The sequence below is a fragment of the Acomys russatus genome, chromosome 30, assembly GCF_903995435.1.
Source record: "Acomys russatus chromosome 30, mAcoRus1.1, whole genome shotgun sequence".
Classification (NCBI taxonomy): Eukaryota; Metazoa; Chordata; class Mammalia; order Rodentia; family Muridae; genus Acomys; species Acomys russatus.
In genome coordinates, this window is record NC_067166.1 from 32,426,450 (window position 1) to 32,452,129 (window position 25,680).

The 25,680-nt window shown below is 45.4% G+C and overlaps 1 long non-coding RNA gene across 4 annotated transcripts; it reads right to left on the reverse strand.

The window, feature by feature from the left end:
* Window positions 1-1,178: 1,178 nt before the first annotated feature.
* LOC127212267 (uncharacterized) lies at window positions 1,179-25,146 on the reverse strand. Of its 4 annotated transcripts, none has more exons than XR_007833535.1 (4): window positions 25,017-25,146; window positions 6,681-6,808; window positions 4,832-4,885; window positions 1,179-1,324 (listed from the first exon to the last, which is right to left on the reverse strand). It is a non-coding gene; the product is annotated as an uncharacterized LOC127212267 (long non-coding RNA). The 4 variants fall into 4 exon arrangements; XR_007833536.1 differs by lacking the exon at window positions 25,017-25,146 and adding an exon at window positions 12,431-13,292; XR_007833534.1 differs by lacking the exon at window positions 25,017-25,146 and adding an exon at window positions 12,197-12,325.
* Window positions 25,147-25,680: the final 534 nt, after the last annotated feature.

Genomic DNA, 25,680 nt, shown 5'->3' on the forward strand with positions numbered 1-25,680 from the left:
TGAACAGAGAAGCATCTGTCCTTGTATTTTGAATAGAAGAATAAAAATCAGCCTTTGCAGCCCCCCCCACCTCGCTTTCCCTGCCAGCTCTAGTACTCGGTAGCTAAAAATTATTAACCTTCCAGTATAAGTTTTACTGAAAGTCTAACTTCATAGGATTTAGTGTACAGCCCAAAATAGATAGAAATTCTCCAAGCACAAGCTTCAAACTTGGGGGGAGGGGCCTCAGGAGAGCACTGCCCAAATCTGCATAATTATGAAATCGGGGTTTTTTGTTCTGTTTTGTTTTCAAACCAGGTACCAGGCATCTCTATAACAGCTTTCTAAGGAAAAACAATCTCCATGTGTGAACGTTGACTTCCAAATAGAACCGTCAACACATTATGCAATTCTCCTTTCCAGTTGTTTTAGCCCCTTCAAAACCTGGCCCCTTCAGATTTCAATATGGGTGTCACTTAGTTTCCTTGCATCCCACTTTCAATCATAAGAGAAAGAAAAAAAAGTTAGATTCAATAAGCATTCCTGACCTTTCTGGTTTTTACTGTCTCTTGGTTGCAGTCTTTCTTTCTGGAACGCTCCTCGGTGATCTTGAAGGAGTTTTTACTTTCGGTTATCTAGCTTTATGAAGACCAATACACTCATACAGCTAGATAACCAAAGATAACAACTCGCTTCCCTCACAGGCTTGTCTTCCTCTGGCTGGACTCCAGAGCCGGATCCTCTCTGCCTTTGTAGAAGCGTAGTCCTCCGGGATAGCTGCCGCGGTGGTTTAAGATTCCTCCTTTTCAAGTAAACATGACCTGGTTTCTGTCTGCGTGTGTGCGGCTAGAACATCCAAATGAGATCTGTTGCATTCAGAGTTTATTCCAAACTTTTTTTTCCCCTTCCAGCAAGTAATCTCCAGCAGCGTTAGCCAACAATTCATCTATCAATATCAGAAAATAAGACCAGCGACTAAGGTGCAGCAAGCTGTTCGGAGTGAGCGGCAACGTCCATCCCTTCACAGGCCTCTATTTGCATTGTAAATTGCTTGGTTCTCACGTTAAGATTCTTTAGCCTTCCTCTGCTGAGACATATAAAGCCATCGGCAGTTTCCAGCGCTGGTTAAAGAGGAAGAAAGGGAAAATCCCATTCTATAGAGGTGACAGCTGATTCAAAGATCTGCTCCGGATCACTGGGTTAGGCATCATGAGCTTTGTACCAAGTGCTGGCAGCTTGATCGCACAGATCTTGTATGTGAATGTTTTAGGGGAAGATCCTCGATTTCTCAGGACTTCTAGGGTGGGGAGAAGATGCCGTCTTGCTGGCGTACTGCTGCCCCGGTCTGAAAGAAGAAGAAAAGGGCCGTCATTGGAGGGGCTTTCACTGCCAAATTGTGGACCAGCGCGGCAAGGTCAAAGGTTTGAGACCGCGGGAGACCAAGGTAATGATGATGTCATGAGAAATCTCAAGTACATGGTTATTGATATGCATCAGTGATCAGCCAACTGCCCCACGCCTGCTGCCAGCAGTAGCGGAGGCCGCGGAGGCGGCAGCGGTGGAGGCGACGGCAGCAGCAGCTTTGCAACAAGACCTATTTTCTGAATCAACATTTCATCCACTATCACTACAGACTGCTCCTGGAAAAGCAACCCGCGGCCTTTTACCTCTTCGGCGCTAGTGTAGATCGCTCTAATATCCAAAGACTGGAGGAAATCTCTCTCTAAGGACAGATAAAAGCATTTCAGGTCTGGGGAACGTCTCTGCCTGCATTTCTCTTCTGGCAGATTGCATAGGCAGGCAGATGGAAGGCACTTTGCTATTGCTTAAAGCGGGGCCTCGCTTTCTGGGGCTGGGAATCAGATCTGTATTACGCAGTGAGTCGATGTGTGATTACATTGACAATTTGCTTTGGTGTTGTGTTTTTAATGTCTCCACAGCTCAGTGATGTTTTGTATCTGTGTACCGTGGCGATAGGGTAGCGTATTTTGTTCTGTAAGTTCAAACTGAACGATCTAAGCAGACGAGCTTCTCTCTATCTCTTTAGAAAAAAAAAAAAATGATTGCATATAAAGGGTGTGTGCGTTAGAATGCAGCACAGGTAAACATTGCAGCAATACTTTCTAATGTTGTTCACAACTCTGCTGTAGTTAAAAAACTGAGCCTTTGTCTACTGTCTTAAACATCAATTTTCACACTGGACAAAATGCACTAGGCTTGCTGATAAAATTACGTCAAAAGTACTGTCTCCTGAAAATACAGACAAAACACCTGGAAATGAAGAGCTGGTGTCACACACTTCCCTTGCCCCAACCACTCCTATTTTTGTCTGTCTAGAAGCAGAAGGTCATTTAATAAATTAACTTTATTCATTGTCTTAGAAGTTTTTAAAGTGTTACTTTAAAATCACTTAAAAGAGTCTTTTTCTTTTCCATCCTTTATAACAGATGCTGTGTCTAATACATTTATAATATCTAACATCCAAATGCCTCTCAACAAAACATTCATGGTAATCTCCATAAGAGACATTTTTTTCTGTGGGTAAACATTATGGATTATTATTCAAAATGACTAATTTTTAGTAGTGTTGATTTTCTTCAAGTTACATGCTAAAAGAGAATTAATAATTCTTAGTCTCCCTTGCACACATCACCAGTGCATCACAGCACTCTTTACTCCATAATGTGTCTATTTTCCCCAATGGCAGATGAGATTCTTCTTCTTCTTCTTCTTTTTTTTTTAACGATTGCATATAAAGAGCATACGCATTAGAATGCAGCACAGGTAAACATTGCAACAATAGTTTCTAATGTACACATTTCTAAAACACTTTTAGATTGCTGTTTTTTGAAATGTATATTTTTCTCAGTAATTCACTAACTTATGCATTTAGGAGAAGAATGAGGAATCTGCTTAGGCAATCACATACAGAGCCTACAAATAAACACCCTGTAAAGGAGAGACTGGCAAGTTTTGTTTTGTTTTTTTTGTTCTGTGTTGTTTTTATGCTAGGAAAAAAATCTTCAATGAAGAGTTTAAACATAATATCACACTAGGTAAGATATGGCTTAGTAACAGAGATGCCAATTTATCCTTAAACTAATTTGTTTACTTTTATGGTAAGCATTCTTTTATTGCTTATTTAGAAAAGACTAAGATGTGGGAAAAAACTCACCTATATTTCTTATCAAATTATGAACAAGGAGTCAGGTATAAAATGCACATGAACACTGCAATCGTCTTAAAAGCACATTCATGAAATTGTTGTTCCTTTTTATACCCTATGGTCACAACATAAACAGCTCAGTGAGGCCCATGCTACTTCTGACATAGTGTAAAAATGCTAATGGGCTTTGAAGCTTGGAAGATTAAAGAGCACAGTGGCCTTGCTTTCTAAGAACTAGCAGCAGAATAATTAGTGATTTGGCATGTATTACATAAAGTAAGCATGGGCTCAAATATCCTCAACTCTGTAAGTCAAAGCCCAAGAACTCAAAATATTTTAAAAATATCTCTTTGCTTCATGTCTATCTAGGTGAGTAAGGACAAGGTCCGTGTACATCAGTGTGTATGTCTATTATCCTTACATTTTGTGAGTTTGAAAATAATTATGACTATATTCCCATACTCAACAACAAAATGTGCTTTTAGAAACAGTATCTACCATGGGAGTTAACACACTGAATGTTTGAATGCTTCTACCACTAAGAGACTGTGTTAAAATAGCATATTCTTAGGGCAACACGATACAGTCATGCCAACTGACTGCAAGACTGGGCTGCAGGTTTGGTGCTCATCATGGGAACCCCAGTGAGTGAAATGAACCAAGATCAGGATTATGGGCAGTCTGTTTATTAGCCATGTAGCCAATTAAATATTTTATTTCTCTATCAACCTCTCATGCACACAGGAGAAAATTAAGCACACTAGTATTTAACTTTGAGTGTCTCCTTATTCATAATATTGCCAAGGTTTATACCTTAGTTTATCATATGCATTATTACATGTACAACCTACGATATGTTACATTTATATAGCTCCAAGGAGTCCTAGCAATGTTACACGTGAAGAGCAGGCCTCAGCAACTAGACTTTAAACTCAGATATTTTTGCACTTGAAGGAGCCGATGTACTGAGTTCAAACACCCTGACTGCTTATTCTCCTGTTAGTAGCTAGTAGATTACAGTGTGATTGTCATGCTTGCTTTGTGATCTTTTCATAAGTTTCCAGATTGCTGAAACATGGTTTGAAACATCCTGGTTTACTTGGGCATAAAATAGTCTCTGCTGCTTTAAAGCAAAAAGTTATGGATTTTCTCATATTTGAGTCCGGAGTATGCTATTTAATTAATTCAAATATACTTGGTTTGTGAACAATGTTTAGACTATGTCGAAATCCTGTTCACATTAATGTAGAATACCTAACAAAGTGGCCTAACATCAACTTGTTTTAAATATTTGGTCTGTAAGAATTACAGGTGTGCAAACTGTAGTCTATAATCAATCCTTCTATTGTCTTTATAAAAAGTCGTTTCGCTTACATCAATGTCCATGGTGCCAGTAATGAACCTAACTGGCTTTCATTATAATAAAAGTATCTTAATTTCCTTCTGAATATCAGCTTCTTTCTTCTAGGCTGTTTCAGGCTATGTTTATATTGTCCTTTGTGCATATATGTATATGTTACATGCATATTCACAAAGCTAAACACACTGAGACTAAGATGTTTCTGAGATTCTGTCTGCTGCAAAGGGAGATAGAAAAGACACTGCAAACCTGCCTGCCAGTAAACCATATTCTATTTTGGTTTTGTACATCAGTCAGATTCTATCAAATAAAAAAATTTAAATTACCTTTGTTTGATTGAATAGTCTATGCATTTTATGCTTCTTTGAAGTCTGTCTCATCTGAAAAAAAGGCAATAAAACAAATGACCATGGTTTATATAAATAATGTAGATCATATATAAATATGGTTTAATTTAAAGCATTATAATTACTGTGATTCCTTAAAATGCCAAAAGATTATATAAAATACCAGTACTGTGTATCTTGGGCCTTAGCACCTACAGGGTTAAATATGCTAATTTGCATTTAAATGGAGACATGCATGATAATGGGAATGCAAAATATGCAGGATCTAGAGGGGTTTGGGAAATTAATTTTTCTTTCTCCCTTTATTTTTAGCTTGGAAAGAAGAGAGACTTAAGAAACATTAGGGATTTGAACCTTGTAACCTGCCATACAAAAGAGAAGAGAGAGCCCCACCACGCAAGGATTTTAAGTCTGGAACAAAGTCTGATTTTCTAAATGTTTTAGGGACTGAATTTCCTGGCCTTTCAAACAATGAGAATCCCAGGATAAATGTCTAATCCATTAGAAAGATGCAAATAGTTTACTGTAAAGCCACAGCACAGTGAGATGTGCATTCATATCTATGGCTCCTGATTGGCTCTTTCCTTCAGTAAATCAATGAATAATGTAAAACCTGATTGCTGTAAAGTGGTGGATTTTTATACCCTTCCCCCACCCCCCCAACCAATATTAGGAAGTCTTATATACTCCCGAATATAGGTTGGTTTTTAAAAATGATTTTTTAATGCTTACTATTATCTTGGACTGGAGCTGTTGTTTTTGCAAAATGAAAATGCTGCACCGGTTCAATTATGCTGACTACAGTGGCTCCTTCGTGCCAGCGCCCTAGTTACTGGTGCCAAGGTGGAAATGGAGGGTTGTGGGCAGGTGTGGGCGCCAAGACAGTGAGAAAACGATCTGACACGATCCTTGTGGGCCCAAGGCAGCCACAGCTCTAAATCCCCACCCCCACCCCACGGCCGTGGCCGTGACATGACAGGGCCTGGGGTCTAACTTCTGATCAATTCCACTGAATTGCCCTGACCCCTTCAGACAGTGCTCTATTCAAGCACCGCCGGTAAATTTGCAAGAGAAAAACGCCGCAGATTCTAATGCAAAATAAAACCACGGCTGCGGTACTCCTTGCTCAGGATTTTCTGCAGATAGTTCCTAACCACCAAAAGAAGGTTTTGCCTTCAGTTGGTTTTGGCCTCTAACCAAAGCAAGAGCAGGCTTCGCTCCGATTCCAGAGGCTTTGGAGGCTGAAGAGCTCCAAGTCCCAGTCACTAACCCTCGGTTAAAGCTAAACTCACAGTGACTCTATTAAGTGGTCTCTCACCTCCAAACCCAAAAAGCAAAGAAAAGGGGAGAATCTACCAAATGCAGTGTACACAAGTTTTCCACCAGTACCTAAGCAGACGGTGGCTTCAGTGCCAGGTAACTGAAACTTTGGGGCGATCCAAAATAGACAAATTATTTAAAATGAGAATCCAGAATTCAAGGACACAAACCCAATTGTATTTAGCGCGGATTCTAAGGGAAGAAGGTCCCGCCACCAAAACCACAAATTTTCATACAAAATTTCTTTTCTCTGCGCGAATTTTTCCTGGCATATCTCTGAGATTAGGGGTCAACACGAAGGATAATTAACAGCCCTGGCTCGGACAACTCTCGGGATCAACAGGTTTGGCTTTGGAGACATACAATCAATTAGCTGAAGCAAAGCCCCGGACTGGCCCTTGGAGCGGCCCTCACCCGGCTCTTAGTGTGAGTGCCGGGTCAACTACCGGCAGCTTGGGCCTGACACTGCCCCGGGAGCTTGCAACCGTCAAGCCGCCGAGATACTCACTTGATCTCTCTTTGCCAGGCAGTGTTGTTCCCAAATCAAGTCGGATCAAAATCGAGGAGCCAGGCGGAAGGCAAGATCCAGTCACAGCAGAACGTGGCCACAGCACACAAACAGGCTCCTTTAGGCGTCTCCAAAAAAGAAGGGGAAAAAAATTTTTTTTAAGATCAGTCTTCTCTTAGTACATTTAAAACTGCCGCTCAATTCCACATGGTGGGAGATTCTTCCTTGACTGCGTCTAAGATAGTTTATGCAGCTCGTCTTTCTGAGGGAGAGTGAAGGATGCAAAAGACCAAGGAGGGGGAAAAAGCCAACTTTCCCCGCCCCCCCTCCACTCCAAGCACTTGCTCCCTGAGCCTCGGAGTGCAGAGTGAAGGGGTGTGTGTGAGGCTCGGCAAGTTTTTGGGGGGGCTGTCCAAGGTCTAGTCCAGCCCCCTCTGCCGAGGAGGACGTGCTCTGAAACTCAACCAATTTCCCCACTGCTTTTGTTACTGATGAACTGAAGGCCCATTGTTCATCCTTTGCCACGGTCTTTTGCAGTCCCCACACTCCGTTCTGCGTTGCCAGAGATAATGAATTTGCACCCAAACCTCTCATAGTCCCCTCCTGACAGACGGAACAAATTAGAAATGTCTCGTCTGAAGGAGGGCAATGCCTACATTTTTCTATTGTAGGATGCAAAGCACACATTTCTTTGGAAACTTATTTTGCCTTTTCTACCTTTTCTTCTCTCTCTCTCTTTTCTTTTTTCTCTCTCACCCTAGCTTTTCTCCTCTTGGTGTCTTAAAAGCATTTTTAAAAGAATTCCCCTGTCCTGTTTTCCCAGTGCACCATTTTATTAACTTGTGGGTTTTCCTTCCTTCTTTCCTCCCTCCCTTCCTCCCTCCCTCCCTCCCTTCCTCCCTCCCTCCCTTCCTTCTTTCCTTTCTTTAGGGGTTCCCTTTGCAATTTTATTTACAAACTTGGAGAATGACCTTTTGACTTGAAGACTTTTTTTTTTTTTTTAAGAAAGGTCTTTTGGTTCAAGTCCCCTCCCCCTTTTGATGTTAATGTGTTTGGCTAAAGACAAGGAATACATTATAAGGATATTTTCTTTTCTAAACTACAGTTTTATTCAAAAGGTACCAAACACGCATGATAAAGGTTGAAAAGGAAGAAAAAGCGTGTGTGTGTGTGTGTGTGTGTGTGTGTGTGTGTGTGTGTGTGTGTGCGCGCGCGCGCGCGCGCCAGAGAGGCCGAGATATGGGAGGAGGGGCTGGAAGCGTGTAGCGGGAAAGGTGGAGGCTTTCAGGGAAGGTGGGTGTCCTGCAACACCAGCAGGAGGCTGTCAGGGGTGCCGGCGCGTAGGAGGAGGGGGAGGCGGTGTAGGAATCTGTCCGGAGGAGAGCTGTCTGCTCCCTTGGGCCTATTTGCGCGCCTGGAGCTGGAGGCAGCCTCCGCTGGATACCTAGGAGCCTGGGGCGGTAGCGGGAGCCTGCGCGCGCGTGCGACCTAGGGCGAGGAGGGGGTGGTGCTCTGTAAAAAATTCGACGCCCGCCAGTATGTAAATGCGGCCCGCGCAGGAATAGGGAGGCAGTCCTGAGAGCAGCCGGCGCGCGGCCCCGCTGCCGGGCCCCAGCTTTCCCGCCAAGTGCAGCCGGAGGACAGCCAGCCAAGCCTGTCCTTGGCTGGAGGGTCCCCGCCCGCTGCGCGCGCCCGCGGCCTCCACGCACACGCACGCGAACACGCACATGCACACGCACACTCACAAGCGCACGCTCCCCTCTCGGGCATGCGGCCCAGTCTCCGAGAACAGGTCAGGAAAACAAAGCTGGGACCGAGGGGTGGAATCAGAAACCGCAGCCTTGGGAAGCTGACACCGCAGCCTCTAGCGCCCCATCCTAGCCTGCTGGCCGTTTTGTGCCCCTAACTCAGTGGCGACCGAAGACCAAACCCTCGCGGCTCGCAGCCGGTGGCGATCGTAGGCGGGGGTGAGGATGCTCTGGGAGGTGCCAGCGGCCCCCGCCTGGTGCGCGGGCACACGTTAGCCTGCGCGCGGGGACAGGGGAGCCTGCAGGCCTCCCTGCTGAGTCTCCCAGCGCCGCCGCCACTGAGAGGTAGCTGAGCTCTTAGAAGAAGAATACATCAGGCCTAATCCAAGCTGCGGCTAAGAGGATGGCTCCCACCTCAATTCCCGTCCTTCAGACAATGCGATTGGGTGGGCCTAGCTGTTCAAGCGAAGTCTTTTTAGGTTTATCTCTTCAAAGGGGGAAACTCGAGCCTCAGCCCTGCTGTCTTGGCCTGAGAAGTCCACAGGCTTAGCCATGCAAAGACTGGTGTGTTTCAAGTCGCCTCCTTCTGTCCTCACCAGTCTAAGCACCTTCCAACACACACACACACACACACACACACACACACACACACACACACACACACATACCACTCCCACTATAGTAAAATTCGCGTCCCTGGCACTGTTGTTAATGAAGCTGACACGCATAATTTGTTCACAGGTAAACAGGTAGCCGAAAGAGAAACCCTCACCATTTGGTTGAGTAATTTACCTCTCCCTACTGGGAACGTGTGTAGCATATCGTGTTTTAGGAACGCTTTGCTGGTGTCTGTCGTCTCCCTCTCCTCTTCTTGTGGAGAGAAGAAGAAGAAGAAAAAAATGTTCCATTGTCAATCTTCTTTCTGACAAGCTACCCGAGTGTTCTAAAACACTTGGGATAGTTTAGTTTGTTATCTGTTGCTTTCGGTTTGTTCTTTTAGGTGTGTGTGTGTGTGTGTGTGTGTGTGTGTGTGTGTGTGTGTGTGTGTGTCTGTCTGTCTGTCTGTCTGTCTGTCTGTGTCTCTTTCTTTCTATCTCCCGCTCTCCCCCCCCCCCCCCCCCCGCTAGGGGAAAGAAAACGTCTATTTGGTGAGGCAGGAGGAGCAGAACCCAAGGCTGCCTAAGTGGCCGGAATGCTAGCGAGGCTGGCAACTGCCGCGGGGCAGTAACCAGGCAGCGGCTTGTTCTCCCCTGGGGCTGGTAAGGGCGCCCTTGGCAACTCCTGCCCCGGTTCGGCCACCGAAAATACTGCCACACAGGCTTTCGGGCTCCACCGGTTGCCGCTCCGTGTTTTCCCCCATCCCGGCTTCACGTTCAAGGTTTAGCAGCTGAGGTCACGTCCATTGACGTCAGCTCCCTGTCTCCCTCTACGTCCGGCTACGTTTACATACATCAAGGAAATTAGGGCATTAAAAAAATATGCAAATCCTGCGTGAAGAGGAGCGGTGCATTCCTGGAGCGATCGCCTTTTATTGAAGCTTTTAATTAAAGGGGCCTGTTGGCTAGCCCCTGAAACAACCGCCAAAATCCCCCAAAAGAGAAAAATAAACGCTGTAGCCTTCGGGAACGGTTGTTTCGGCTCCTGTTCTGTGGGCGGCTGAGGACCGCCGGCTGCCCTGCTCCGAGAACAGGTTAGAGGAGGCAGCTCCGGCCCATGCATAATCAGGGCTCCGCGGCACCTCCATTCTTTCCTCCTCCTCCTCCTCCTCCTCCTCCTCCTCCTCCTCCTCCTCCTCCTCCTCCTCCTCCTCCTCCTCCTCCTCCTCCTCCTCCTCCTTCTCCTGCAACTCCCCTTGGGTCCAGCGTGTATTATTTTTAATACTGATGCATATGTAAAGCTATATTTGCATTTTTAAAAATTCCTTGAAATTTTCTGGTTCTACAGTTTTGTTGATTCCCCTCCCCCTTCTTTTTTCTTCCTGTTTTATTATGTCTCTGTTGTCCTAGCTATCCGTCTTTTTTTTTTTTTGCTAGTGTCTGCTGCTATATCTAGATTATATACACAGTTGCCTCCCTTCTCTTTACTTAAGATTACAAATATGCATATGTGCTATGTATGCAATGCCAACAGGAGAACATCCTAGTTTGATCATAAAAGAAACACATTCCTTCTTGTCTTTCTTTACATAGCCGCCGCCCCCCCCCCCCCATTGACTATAATGCCGAGGGTGAGGGTTTTGAAGCTCAAAGTTTGATTGTCTGATTAACTTCATATTAGTAGAAACATAGGTTGGAGTCAATATATGTGAAAAAAAAAAAGTACTTGTGAGCAAAGGGATTCCAAAGATTACTAAAGGATTGTGCTGATTAACTGAGGGAATGCCATACTCACCAACTATTGCTTTCTAACATTTCTTAAAAAAACAAAAAACAAAAAACAAAAACAAAAAAAAACTATTTTAAATTGTCTAGACACAGCGGTGGACAGCCTTCTTCTGCAAGGAAGACATTTTCAACCATGTTGTAGCATTTAAAATGCCTGCAGCATTTAAAATGTACTGAGTTTAATTGTATCCCAGTATGGATGAAAGGACATTACCTCGATTGCAAAGCACCCGTAATTCCAGACTTTGAAGTGAAAACACACAAACAAAACAGCCAACTGTATTAAACCAGCTGATGTGCCTTAAAATATACAGGCCTTGAGTTGGATTTTAAGCAATAGTAATCTTGTTTATAGAATTTTTCCTTCTTGGCAATATAGCTATTCAGCACAAAGACTATTGGATATATGTATATGTAAATCCCACATTAACATTCCTCAAAGCTATAATGTAAGAGAGAGAGAGAGAGAGAGAGAGAGAGAGAGAGAGACTTAATCCATAATTGCATAACCACAAAGAACAGAAAATGTGCACACATGCAGCTTTTTCAATTAAACAAGTCCGAGTACATGCACAGGTAATTAGTTTTCTTATGAATGACTTACCTGCACAGCTACTCAAGGCAAGGCTCAGCCCTCCCCAATGGCTTTTGTGTATAAATATTCACATGTATTTCCTTTCCTTGCAAACCTACAGCTGTATGCCATCTTTCATGTTGGGCTCTCTAGCATCCATTTTCAGCACCCTTAATTCTTATGGCATTTTCCAGCCTTTCCTCTGGTTATAGTTTTTCCAAGCCTACACGAAAGTGCTCATATGATATGTCACCCAATAAAAAGTGGTCAGATGGCTATGCGTAAAACATTAAAAAATGGAAACACATCCATCCTTCAGGTTCACCCTTACCTTGCCATATATAGCAAAATTACGTTACCAGAGGTAAAAATTTCAGCACATTTTATGAATAATTGCAGAATTCCTCAACTGGTTACAGAATTCCGCTTAGGGTGGGGAGAACCTGGCCGAATGAATCAATTCAGCAGGCGGAATGTCTGAGTTTGGCCACGATTCAATTATGCATGGCTGTTTATTCTTGACTGGGCTCTGGCACATACCTGCCCGCTTTTATGCAGGGTCAGGACAAACACACTGGCCACGTTGCGGGGTATAGAGTGTCGGTGCATGTATTTAAATGGAAGTAGCAAGGACTGTGGAATGCATTGCTGTCTGAGCATGCATGTTTGTACAGATGCATGTGCACGCGCGCTGTGTGACAAGGGACAGAGAGAGGTACACCTCTTATCTCTGATCTCTCTGTAATCTTTTCTGTTTCTAATTTCCCTCATTGGCGTCACCATCGCTACGGTGAGCGCGCTGTGGCTTACCCCGAGGGCCCTTGGCTTGGTGGCTTCCTGGCTCGAACAGTGTTGCGGTAGAGGGTGGGTAGAGCCGCTGCCTCCGCTGCCTCGGGTCCGGGTGCTCTGTCCCAGCTCGGCAGCAGAGCGCGCGGTGTCGGAGCCCCCTCCCTCCCGCCCTCAACCCCATCCTCTCCTCCCCCTCCCCTCCCCTCTGCGCCTCCCTCCACCCCACCCAACCCCCCCTCCCTGCGCCCGCATTACCATATGGAGGCCGAGTCCCTGCGAATCACAGCAGCAGCGGGCGGCATTTGAATAAGCCCCGCAACCCTAGGCGGACCCCAACTCCTCCACAAGCAGCGCGCTCTGCACCTAGGGCCACCGCGCTGGTCCGTGACCTGGTAGCTACCAACAGCTCCCTAAAGTCTCTTATGCGCGTCGGGGAGAGGACCAGATTAGGGTGCTGGGCCTCCTACTTGCTAGTTTCATATGAACTTGACTGATAGAATCAGACAATAAATTATACAAGAAAGGGTGCTGGGAAGAGAGAAAGAGGCGAAAAACAGAAGAAGCGGGAGGAAAGGAGAAGAGGCGCTGTAGAGGGAAGAAGGAAGAGAGAGGCAAGAAAGAGCGGAAAAAGAGAGGCAGGGTTGAGTGAACCAGGGGAAACAGGTTGAGTGAGACCGGAAGAAATATCCAAATATATGAATTTGAGAGTTCCAACCTAAAAATATCATCTCACCGAACTTCACAACCTCCAATTAAACACGTGCCCGTCCTACCCCCACCCCTCCCAGAGATAAATCTACCGTCTGGATCAGAAATGGTTCTTTAAAATTGTATAACAGACATAAGACTTTAAAGAAAGGAGCCAATTTTAAGAACATAGCAAAGGGCGTGACATTTAATGAAGCCGCTTGCCAACTCTGGCTAAAAATTCAGCCTCTCTTAGTAGGAGCCCTCTTGCTCCGAGGGTCCTGAGATGATGAGGCCTAGGCCCAGACATCACAACAAAAATTACTCCAATATACTTGGGACTTTAAGTGAGAATTGTTTTGTCTGTCAGTTTTATATTTCTTGTGGTTTTTCTTTTTACGAATGTTTTACTTTTACACAAAACATCAGTATACTTTTCTTTAAAAAGTGCAAACTCTTAACTGAAGATATTATTTTAAAATCAAATTAAATACAGAGCTAGTCCCATTTCCACGGTACCTCTTGCGACTGCACAAGCCTAAGAATTTAGGGTGCTTCATGCCCTCCTCCCTTGTCACCTTTTAATCAGAGACGTGAGTTCCCTATGCAAAGAGACCCTGATCTTCATAAAATCTCCAGCCATCTATAGGATGCAACCATTGTAAATGTCTCTCTTGGAATCTGCAAGCCAAATGCCCCTCTTTTGAAACACACAAAAAGAACGCCTCTGATTAATAATCGCTTACGCGGCATACTGAGTCAAAGCCAGGGGGCCGCAGGATGCCAGAGAAAGGAACAGAATTCTCAATACTTAGAATTTTAATACATATTCCAAAGACGACCTAGCCCTATCCAATGGAGATTAATACTTAGTTAGCAATGCTTTGGTGAGAACGGCGGGGACACTAATGTATTTCAAATTTTCCCTTTCTGAGGCAGAGCAGAGGCTGGCCAACGCAATCACATTCCGTGTACAGGCGTGTGGGCAAGACCATAGGTAGCTCAAGGGCCAGGCCTAGAGTTGTCTTGTTCTCCCTCCCACCCTTCCTCCCCCCTTTCTCTCCTTCTCTCCCTCCCTCCGTCTCCCTCCCTACCTCTCCCTCTCTCCCTCTCTTCCCTTCTCCTCCCTCTCTCTCTCTTTCTGTCTTTCCTCCTCCTTCGTCCTTCCTTCCTTGTCTTTGAGACAAAGATATCACAACTCTTTCTGTGAATAGTTTCCGCGAAGGGAGATTTTGAACCTCGTGTTTATTTTTATTTTCAAAGTCAAAGTACAACCGTGTCTGAATTCCTCAATTTAGGGTATTACTAGGGTGCTTCCGATAGCCCGCCCCTCCCCCGCCACTCTTGGCTTCTGAAGAAAAAAGGGGGGCGTAGGTACGGATGGGATGGAGAGGGCTTTTAGCTTATTCCGTCGGGGCGGCCTTTGGGCGTCTCCTTTCTCTTTCCACAGATGTTCCTCTACTTAGTCCGACCAGTGTTGTTGTGGTCACGGCCAGGTGTCACCGTGGCTGGCGTTCGGGGAGCAAGACAAGGGAGCGATCGCATCCCTAAGCTCAGAGGAGTCTGGGAAAGCACCAGGGCCCCCAAAAAATGAATGGTTGTAGGGGCCAACGTCGGGCTCCAGGCTCCTGCCAGCAGGGAAACAGCGACACCTACTGGCTTACTGAGCATCACGCTTGGGTCGTCGGGGCGGCCCTGACTTGGAGATCCTGCATTCTCGGGACTTGGGGGCCCTCAAGAGCTTTGTGTTCATGGTTTTCAGGACCTATCTAGCCAATACTGTACCACGAAAGACAAAGCTATAGTTTCTAGAGAGCCTTATGGGGCTTCATAAAGGGGCTGATCACACAAGCAGCACACACACCCTCTCTGTAGTAGAAGAAGGTCCTTTCTTCTGGGAACCCTAAGGACCAGCTAATGCAGTGACCATCGGTTTTATGAGACCCAAGCAAAAGCCCAAATCCTAATTTACTTGAGTTTATAATATAGTCCTCTTCAGCACCACACCTATTTCAGCGCCAAATGAAGACTGTTATTTTTGCAAATGCCTGGCACCATAGGCCTGTAAATTGGTTAAGCCATTCTGTGTGCTGGATGGCTTTCACGGCTTTACCATGTTGTACTGCATCCAGAAATTGACATTTGATACCCCTTTTCTTTACGAATTATGATATTTTAATACCTTAAGTTTATATACGTTATATACCTTAAATATTTATATACCTTATACACATTAAATATATACCTTATATACCTTAAATATAAATCTTATATACCTTAAATTGAGAAATTTAAGGTAAGCTTGGAGTGATGGTGATGCTTTTGAGATCTAAAGCGCGCGCGCGCGCGCACACACACACACACACACACACACACACCATGTATATCAAAGTAGATATGTTAAAGCATATGTATTTTATATAAAGTATATCTGCATGCAATTTGTGTATTCTAGACTTTGTCTTATGAGTCTTTTCCATAACACCACATAGCCACTTTATAGGAAAATATGTGATGTAGGTGGTCCCAGCAGTGGGTGGAGGAGGGAGGGGACCCAGCATCCCCTCCTAGTCTAAATGTTTCCATTTCAAGTGCCAGGTTCTGAGCCTCTGAAAACTTACTGGGATTCCAATACTAACCTGTTTAAATATTAGGGCAGACCCTTTCTTCTTGAACACTGCAGCATTTGAACTAGTTGGAGTCTTTGAGTTTTGATTTAAAATGTCACTTCTTAACAAATCTCTTTTTTTAAAAAAACAATAAACACACCTGTTAATTCAAAGGTCAAGACTTCATACTGGACATTCTTAGCTTTAGAGTATTTGGGTGGAATCAGGATCTAAGGTGTTTAAAATAGAAAGAGGGCAAGGAATAAGCTTTGCTCTGACCAAATTATTGTCCTCATTCTTAATAATTGCAAAAGTTTGTTACTTTTATTTTTTTCTTTAACTAAAACAGGAAGTTTTAAAAGCAGAAGTTTAAAAAAAAAACAGTTCTCTATTTTCTTTTTCATTATGAAGTCTTTCATATGCCCAAGAAGCCTCTACTTCTTGTTTTTTTTAAAAAAGGTATTTTCTTGTTCTAATTCTCCTGCAAGTGGACAATAGTGTGTTTTTATAAAACATGGGCTCAAACCTTAAAATAAATTCTTGGCAATTTGTATGATTTGCGAATAAGCTCACATTGCTAATACTGGATGGAAGACAGCATTATTTTATGGTGTTCCTTCTCAATGAGCCTTATATCCTGATAAATAGGAAAGTTCCTTCTCAAAAAAAGAAAATGACTGCTAAACAATTAAACTACAGTGGGCATGGGAGCCCTAGCCAAGCAAACCCAGCTCAAGGCATTCTCTAGGTTTTGAAGGCATGTTGGAAAATGTCAGTGTTTCTTTCCCTTTCTGTGTTGGGGTTTTTAGAAAGCATCTCATTCACGACCCTTCCAGCCATAACTAGAATGGATTCCTGTTTCATTGTCTTTTGTATAACTGTAAACATCGTTGGGCCTTAATGTGAAAACTATAGAAAATGGAATGGATGCTTCAAAAATGGTGGAATCCTTCTGTGTCTGTATACCAGCCAATCCCAACGAGTTAGCATACTATTACCCTGGGCAAAGGAAACTTACTTGATTTGGAACAAAAACTTAGGTCAGCATAACAATGCTGAAAATTATTTGCTATAAAAAACATAGATGTGGGTGATTTTCATGACTTGTGTGAAGGGTGGAGACAGTTTTCTCTGAGCTCTCCTGTTTAGTATAGGATTGAACAAATGAAAACAGACTGAGCTACTGGATTGGATCTGTGTTCTTTGTCACATCTGCCATGCTCTGCTGTCACCAGGGAGGGTATGTTTACTTCATTCCCTCGTTGTTGAGTAACATGAAGAAAGAGATTCAAGGATGACAGTATTGGTCAGAAAGGAAGTTACTCTGTGTTTAAAAAAAAAAAAATGAGAGAGAGATACCCTTGAAGGCCATTTAAATCCCAGCTAGTTGGTTGTCTGGGGCCAGGAGCATTTGTTGTGTGTAAGTTGGCGGTCTGAATGAATGAAGAAGCTCTTGAGAAAAGATGAGCCCTCCTGAATTTTGGGTGGCTTTCCCTCCCCGCTTCATGGAGAGGAATGCTAAGAACACCTGTGTGCTTTCACATGGAGGTGTGTGTGTGTGTGTGTGTGTAGAAAACATTTGATCAGAAACACAGTCGTAAAATTCTGCCATGTTATCTGTTGGAACCAGGCATCAAGGTCATTAACAGCCCAGGATAACTCAGCGGGGGGTGGGGGGGGAGGCAGCATTGTTGCTTTTGATGGCATGGGCATGGCTTCTTTCCTTCCTCTGGTTCATTACGGTACTTCTTTTGAGTGGGGCCAGGTTGAATTCCCCCCCCCCCCTTCTTGATCCTGGCAAACAAAAACATTCTACTACTTGAGCCATCTGCCGCAGGTGTAATGGATGGCAGGGGGCCCCCCCGACCTAACTACATGCCAGTCTCTTCAAGGTTCTCACCGCTCTGCACCAAACAAATGAGTCCTGTTCCGCCGCTAGGGTGCCGAGGTGGATGGAGGATGCTCGCCTCAGCCTTTGGCAACACTCGACGCTTAGAAACCAGAGCCAGCTGACAACACACGCAACACATAGGCACAGAGAGAATGCCCAGCCAACGAGTGCTCCTTCAGCCCCCCCCCAAACAATCTGCACAGAAATGGAGGATGCATACATAACATTTAAAAGCCCTTTAGATTCCTCTCTTAATTCTTGGTAACTTAGAGCTGTCTTACACATTACATGTAGCCCCCAGTGTGTTTGCGTGTAGGGGGGCACGCATGAGTGTGCGTGTGTATTTAAAAAACGCTTATTGGTAGGTCAACAGCAGCTGATCAGTCATGGTGATCCAATAAATGTTCTTTTTGACTGTATACGAATTTTCGTTAAAGCCATTCTTTTAAAAAAGAGAGAGAGAGAGATAAAAGAAAAGAAAAGAACAATATTCTGCATAATCTAGGGATCTCAATTTGGGTTCGAGGGAGTGGTAGCACCGAGGAGCATCCTCCTTGCAAAACTTCCCCTTTTCAAGGTCTAAGAGAAGCATACTTTCTCACTTCCTGACGCCAGAGCGCCCCTTGAACGCGGGGATGTAAGGAGGGGAGCTGCGGGAAGGTAGGCATGGGAGAGAACGCTGGACACTGCGCCCGTCCGTCACGGATTCCCTACGCAAGTTGGGCAGCAGCCCTGGGCAGAAGACGGAGCTAGAAGCTAGGGGCTACTAGGCGAGGCGAACAGCACCCTTTTGCCTCCGGACTCTTTGGCGGGTAGCCCTTCCCCTGACCTTCACTTCATCCCAGTGCTAACCGCTGTTTGACTACCGCCAAGCTCTTAGATTTGGGCGGGGTCTGGACCCTTCCAAGTGTGGAACTCCTCAGGGGCCCCCAGAGTACTCACCTTAGGCGAGGCCCTGCTAAATCCTGGTCCAGAAGCATCAAGTTTCCACTCCCAGATGCACCAGATTCCCTCCTGTCTTCCAGTCACCGCAGGCCTCTCTCTCTCTCTCTCTCTCTCTCTCTCTCTCTCTCTCTCTCTCTCTCTCTCTCTCTCTCTCTCTCTCGACTTTTGGAGCCAAAAGCTTGAAAAGCTTGGTTATTCAGAGGAGGGGGAAGGGAGAGAGGAAAAGAAAGGGAGAGAGGGAGAGTAGAGGGCGAAGAGAAGAACCAGAAGATAGTGCGGGCGTTGGTAGAAGAGGAGGCGGAAGAGGTGGAGGGATGGGAGGGGTAGGGTGGAGTAACAGAAGATGGGGTGGGATGTGACCGCCAGGAATAAATTGCTCCCCACCCAGCTGCAGTGCGACGCCCCCAGCGTCTCTGGGGAGCTGGTGCGTCAGCTCCCGACTGGCCTAGGCGGGGCGGTACAAAAGCTAGCGCAGCACGACCCCCTGCGAGGGCTTCCACTCAGTCCAGCCAGCCCTTAGAGGCCGCTTCACCAGCCAGCGTCCTCGCTCAGGGCAAGGTGGCTATCTACAGCCTTCAAGCAGTCGGGAACTTTTACTTCGTTACGGGAGCCTAGCCATCCTGTTTTGTGTCAAAGAAGTGCGGGGGCCCGCAGGGCGTTCTCGCCCTTTTACCCTGGTCAGAGAAGCTTTGGTCTATTGGGTCCTGTTCCACCCCGAGTGCCCCTTTCCCAGTACCCGGGTTAAGCCAGAACCCCCGCGAGTCTCCCGCGGCATGCCTCGCCAGGCATCCCTGCCTCTTCTTTTTCTTTACTGGACATCCCTACTTCTTCATTTTCTTTCTTACGGAGTTTCTCTGTCTCTGTCTGTCTGTCTGTCTGTCTGTCTGTCTGTCTGTCTGTCTCTCTCTCTGTCTCTCTCTCTCTCTCTCTCTCTCTCTCTCTCTCTCTCTCTGTCTCTCTCTCCCCCTCCGCGTTCGTGTGTGCGTAAGTGTGTGTTTGTGCTCACGCACGAGCATGTGTTTGCGTTTGTGTGCGTGTGTGTGTGTGTGTGTGTGTGTGTGTGCGCGCGCGCGCGCGCGCAGTGCATGTTCTAGACAAGAAAGAAAGTAAAATCCAGCACAAAAGTAGCTTTGGTCTTCTGCAGCTTGGAGAAACAAGCAAGCTAAACATAGCAAGTATTTGACATTACATTTCAAAGCAAAGACAAGGCAGGAGCTCCCCGGATCATTTCAACTGAGGTTTTACATTACAAGAATCGTTTATTATTGTTAAGTATGACGAACTTAGGCTGAAATGAAAAACAAACAGTGGCACAGAAAGCAGACCATTTTGGCAACCGTCGGAAGCTGGAAGCATTTGGAAGGATTTTCTCATCTGGGAGCGTCCAGGATGGATAAGGTGAAGCCACAGATTCGCACAAAACCGCTTCCGTACGTGACGGGATTAGAAATGGGACCATGCTTCCCGACACAGACAACCCATTAGTTCTCTGTTAAACGCATTAAACCAGCTCCATACAATGATTTCATGGCCGCCTTTAATGCGCAGACACGAGAACACCACGGAGGGGGCACACGGTCGGTTTGAAAAATCATGACGCATTCATGAGGAGAAAAAGTTTAACCATCGATATCTAAACACGTGAATGCGTTTTCTAAGACAACCATGCCTAAATATAGTGAGTTTCCCCGTCTTCATTCGCATGCTGAGCTCTAGATGTGACTTCGTACAGTAGGCCGCTAGGTTCCATATAATTCTCCTTACATTCATCTGAATGGAGCGTCATAAAATGTCATGGCGGGGGGGGGGGCTTGAGGAGCAGGGAGAAGAAGCCTTTTTATTAGCAATTATATTCTCCCAAAGCTTTTTAACGTCGATAACAGCAATGGTGTCACGGTAACCATCTCCTTTCTCCCAGTGCAGCGGGACTACCAAATGGTTCAGAGCACTACCCGGTTTGCGTTTTTTGCGTACTTAGTTGGGAGGCTACCCTTGCTGTACGGTTATGCAGAGAACCAATGCAGAAAGAATTTCCTGGACGTTAGGTTGTTCAGCTGGTGTAATGACTCCGTTGCCTGCCAAGCCTTACTTCAGGATAACAATAATAAAATGTTGCGAGTTTCTGCCTACCGTGAGCTTGAAGAATAATGGAAGACCAAGTTGCTCTTTGAGAAATTATGTTAGTTGAAGGCAAATAAAAGCAACATTTCCCCTTAGCAGAATGAGCTGGCTATGAACTATAGTAAGTGGGAGCCACATTTCACCAACCTGATTAGGATTCTCCAGATTCTTTTGGAGAGTAGCAATAAGAAGCCAAATGAAAAGCACAAAGCTGGAGCCCAGCCTGCACCAGTGTATCACTGGGCCAAGAACAAGCATCTTGGCCACACTGGTGCCCAAGGCTACAGCAGAGATTCAGAAAACTGCACTGGTAGGGACCCAGTGTCTGAGGGTAAAAGTTCTCCACCTCGAGGTATCTCCCACACATTTGGAAGTGAATGTTTTGTTTTGTTTTGTTTTTAATAAGGGCAGCACTCAGACCACAATAGAATAGATCTTTTATTACTTTTCAACATTTAACAGTTGCACAATAATTAAGCACTCTTGCTTGTTGGATACTAATTGTGAATGCATGGCTGTCTTTGTTTGAAATTATGAGACACGGTCAGAGGACTGTGACAATCACAATTTTTGGATTACAGGTGTCTGAAACACACAGAAAGCCCAGAGATCTTCTTGGGTGGGTTTAAGCAGTCTGCACAACTTCTCTTTATACTTGAGACAGACAACTTCATGAATTGCCCTCCAGGTCTTTTTTCTTTTTCTTTTAATTTATCTACACTCTGAGATTGGCTTACAAAATGAGACCAGAAGTCTTAAAGTAGAAACTAGGTAGCCACTGACATCTCCAAGATACACAGCCTGCCTTGTCATTAAGGTGTGGAAATCTTCCTCAGGAAGCCAGTAAAGCAGACGATATGTCTGGCATTTTGCAGCCGGACACTAGGAAGTGTAGCTTTCTTGAGAGCTTGGAAATCTGTCCTGATTCTAGGAGGAAAAGGAGGAAGGGTAGGAGAAGAGGATCTCCCTCTCATTTCTGTCATCGAAGAGACAACTCTACGTTGGGCTGTTTTCCACTCAAGTCACGGCAGGATATTTAGCTGGCGTAGAAGACCTGCCATTGAGATTCATGTAGAAGCTCATGCAGGGGTGGGGTGCTGGAGGGCACAAACAGTGGTCCTGAAGTGATTCTTTCCACCACTCAGGTAAAAATCAATGGCATTGGCAACAGCCAGGAAGGATAGACTAGTCATCACCAAACAACATTGATTATGGCACATTAATGGGGCCAGTTGAACCCCCCCACACACACACCGATGTTAGCATTTTTTTCCTGCTTATCTCTCACAGACCTGTAAACACTTTGTTTGCAGGTAGTCACTGCAGTTAGTTCTTGCTAGAATTACCACAGACCTCAAGGGCATGGGCTCATGTCAGTATCAATATATAGAGTGAGCCCTTTGGTTTTTTTGTTTTGTTTTGTTTTGTTTTGTTTTTGTAGGCAGAAGTCCTGTGAGTGGGCTCTGGGATACAGAGATGAGACTTCATGTGTGTGATGGGGACACAAGTCTTTCTAACAGCTCCCATGAACAGCCACTGTATACCCAACTCTGTGCCTGGCGCTATATGAATCTTCTGCTGCAGTTATCTTAGTGTTAGGTTTTTTAAAACCTTACTCTTTGGTCACCTTGAATGACTATTCCTTTCAGAAATCAGTGGGGAAGTTCAAATTTAGACTCCGTACTCATCACTTAAAAGCCACTTTGTTTTAATCATTAAAAACTAAGGCCACTCTCCAGATTCAGCATGTGACTCTTTAAGGCTCAAATAATCCCTTTTGTGATCTAAGGGCTTCAGATATCTGTGGCTGTCCAGTTTCAGAATGGCAACAATGTGGCGTTAGCAAGGACATGCACAATTGTTGAGCAAAGACATTATTCCTCAACTCTTACCTGTCTGCCCAATGAAACACAGGTTGGCACTGTTGGAAATGCTCTACTACAGTTCCCAAAATTGGTGAAATGAATTCCACTCAGGGAGTGTTCCCTTGGCCTCATCACTTAGAAAATGTCCTGAATGCGCTCTTGAGTTTCAATTTAGAACTTCCCTCTGCACCACTTACCAAAAGTTATCATTACTCTTAAAGGAGGGGTTCCCTGTCACTCAGTGTGATTATATCTATATCTATCTATCTATCTATCTATCTATCTATCTATCTATCTTTGCATCTATCTTCACACTCACTCAGTCATGCTCATGAGGGGGTCAGTAAATTACCAGAACATATCAGGATAAAATCCCTACAGCTTCTAACAAGAGCGAGTGCAGCTCCCTCCCTTGCCTCTTCTGCTTGGAATCCAGGGCACCTGTGCAGTCCTCAGGTGCGCCTCTGAGAAGGAGATGCCAGGTTCTCTGGCAGCTTTCCAAAGCACTTTGACCCTGGTCGCCATTTCGCTTGTTCTTTTCCTTCAAATCACACCTGCTGCCACAGATCCGGCACACCTGACACCAGATGTAGTCAAAAGGAAAAGAAAAGAGAAAGCCTCGCCCTCCCTAATTCTCTTTGGTAGGAGCCCAGGCCGCTAAATATATTACATAATTCCAGCTCAGACTGACACCTGTGTCCACACTGGAGCCGGGTCGGGTTGCACCGCATGTGCTGAGACCCCTGCTAGGCAGCACCGCCGCCAAAAGCAAGCGGTGACTGAACAAAGTTCAGTCAAAGGGGCTATAGGTGTGCTCTCTTTTGCTCTTTTATGACTGAGGTTGGGCTGGATCCTGGAGAGGGATGTTTCAAGGACCCCCCTCCCCAAAATTAGGATTATGAAATACAAAATGGTGTTTCAAAGCCTTGGAATTCACTTAGCATCCGAAGTGCCTTGGTGTTGGTGTTCCAGCTTCAAGGAGCTTTGGAATCGCCCCCCTCCCACCTCAAGAAAAGTGGACTCTTCTTCTTCTTCCGTAACTCCTAATCAGCCTTTTCCTAACCCCATACTATTGATGAGCACTTTGTTGGTGCTCACGGCCTAGCACACAGATATAGTTTGTAGCACGGACTGGGGCTCCCCTTTCCCCAGAAGGCAGACAATGCTTCATTAACATGCCGACTATTATTAACCAGCCCAAGTGAAGCACTACAAATGTGTGTCGCTTCTTTCGCCAGTGCCTTAGCAGTTTGCAGGGAAGGTAGTTTAGTGAACGCGAAGGATCCCATTCTCCCACAAAGCCGAATGTCCAGGTCTTTGGGGAACCAGATAAAGAATGGCCAACCCCAAGCTACTGGGAAGTTCACATCCCGCCTTCCCACACGGTCTACTAACCCCCTCCCCCGCCCCCCCCCCCCGCAAAAGACCTCACGTGAGGTAAATCTTTAGATCTGAATTAAAATTTCCAATATCCTCCCCCAAAGAAATTAAGAACACTTGATGTGGCCCACGTACTAACGCACCATGCCAAAGGAGCTTGTTATGGCGGTTTACAGAAACGGACAGGGTTTCGTTTCCTGCGGTTCTTAGGCCCAGGGGTCCCGCTCAAACTAAGGCACCAGCCAAGGACTATACAGGCGGTAAACTTTAAACCCCTACCCAGATCTAGCCAATGGACAGAACATTCTCCACAGTTAAGTAGAGAGTGGGATATGACTTTCTCACATACTCTGGTGCCTCACATTTGACCATGTCCCCTGGAGGGGGAGACCTGGTGGCACTCAGAGGAAGGACAGAAGGTTACCAAGAAGAGACTTGATACCCTATGAGCATATACAGGGGGAGGTAATCCCTCTCAGGAATAGGGGAGGGAATGAGGGGAAAATGGGAGGGGGGAAGAATGGGAGGATACAAGGGATGGGATAACCATTGAGATGTAACAAGAATAAATTAATAAAAAATAAAATAAATATTAAATGTGAAAAACCTATAAATACTAATCCACAAAGGGAAATAGTACTTTTACTTTAGGCTGGAATTTTGATAGTGTCCTAATTTGATTTTCTGTTACTCTGCTAAGATATTTGGACCCAAACAAACTGAAGAATAAAGGGTTTTTTTTGTTAAAAAAATTCGTTGAGGCCTGGAGTCATGGCTCAGTCTTCCCAGTTCATAGGACGAAATTCGTCGGGGGCTTTCGTTGAAAATAATGTAAAATGAAAGCTACACCTCAGATTTCCTGCTCAACTCAAAAAAGTATCAATGCGAACTGCATCTTGAGTCAGAGAACTTCCCAGAACACCTCGGGCCCTCCCATGCACACACTGAAACCAGGCTCTGTTCGTCGTGGATAGCCTTCATCATTACCCGCTTTTTCGCCCTCCCCCCGCCCCATTCTGCGGTAAAAGGCGAGAGAAACGCTGTCGTGTATCGTTCGAAGACCTCTGGGGGATTACCCTTGTGCTCTACGCCTCTTAATAAAAAACCCTGCCTGTCCACTCGTGTGAGCCTAGAAGAGTGTAGACCAGCAACCCTCTTCTTGCATAGTGACGGGTGCAGGAGACATTCTCCCTAAGAAATTTCTGGCAGGGTAAGACAGCACTCAGCCCAGCCTGAGAGAACGAGGAATAAAGCCCGCGGCCGCCCAGCAGAACCTGTGTCCACGAAGAACAATTTAGCAAGCCCCACCCATAAGAAGTTAAAGCGGGATGATGGCACTATACCTTGGCCCGGGTTACTCTGGCGCCTGTCTCCCAGTTTGGACATGCTGGAAGTGTTGGGTTTGGGGAGGTTTGCTTTGGCTGGATGTGACTTGTCTATTTAAGCCCTGCCGCATGTACTGTACGGAGGAACCCGCCTTGATGGACTCGGGTGTTAATTAACGCGAGGCTAATTTGAGCTCCAAGAGCAGGAGGCAGCAGGTCGAGAGGCGAGCCGCGAGGGGCCAGTGACCTCTAGTGGACAAGAGGGGATATGCAGCACGAGTGAGTAGGCGCGCTAGGCTAGGTAAAAGAGAAACTGGGCTGCTGCTCGGAATTTCTCCCAATCTAATGTCAGCGGGCAAGGCAAATGCACGATTTAAGGGCAACGAGGTGTCGGCAAGAGATGTACAGCAAGGGCCTTAGCTCTTCTGAAGCATCTGAACCAATTGAATACAGTACGCACATATACAGAGTGAGCGCATTCATTCTCTCTCTCTCTCTCTCTCTCTCTCTCTCTCTCTCTCTGTGTGTGTCTTCTCACCAGTCTTCGCCGTTCTTTAAGGCAAACGACAGAAAGTATGCAGAAAAGGTTTGAAAAGCGACTATTAAAAACTTTAGTTTCTGAACCTAGGGAAAAACAGCTTTCAAAGCTCTAAGTATTCCCGAAAGCTTAACTGCACCAAGG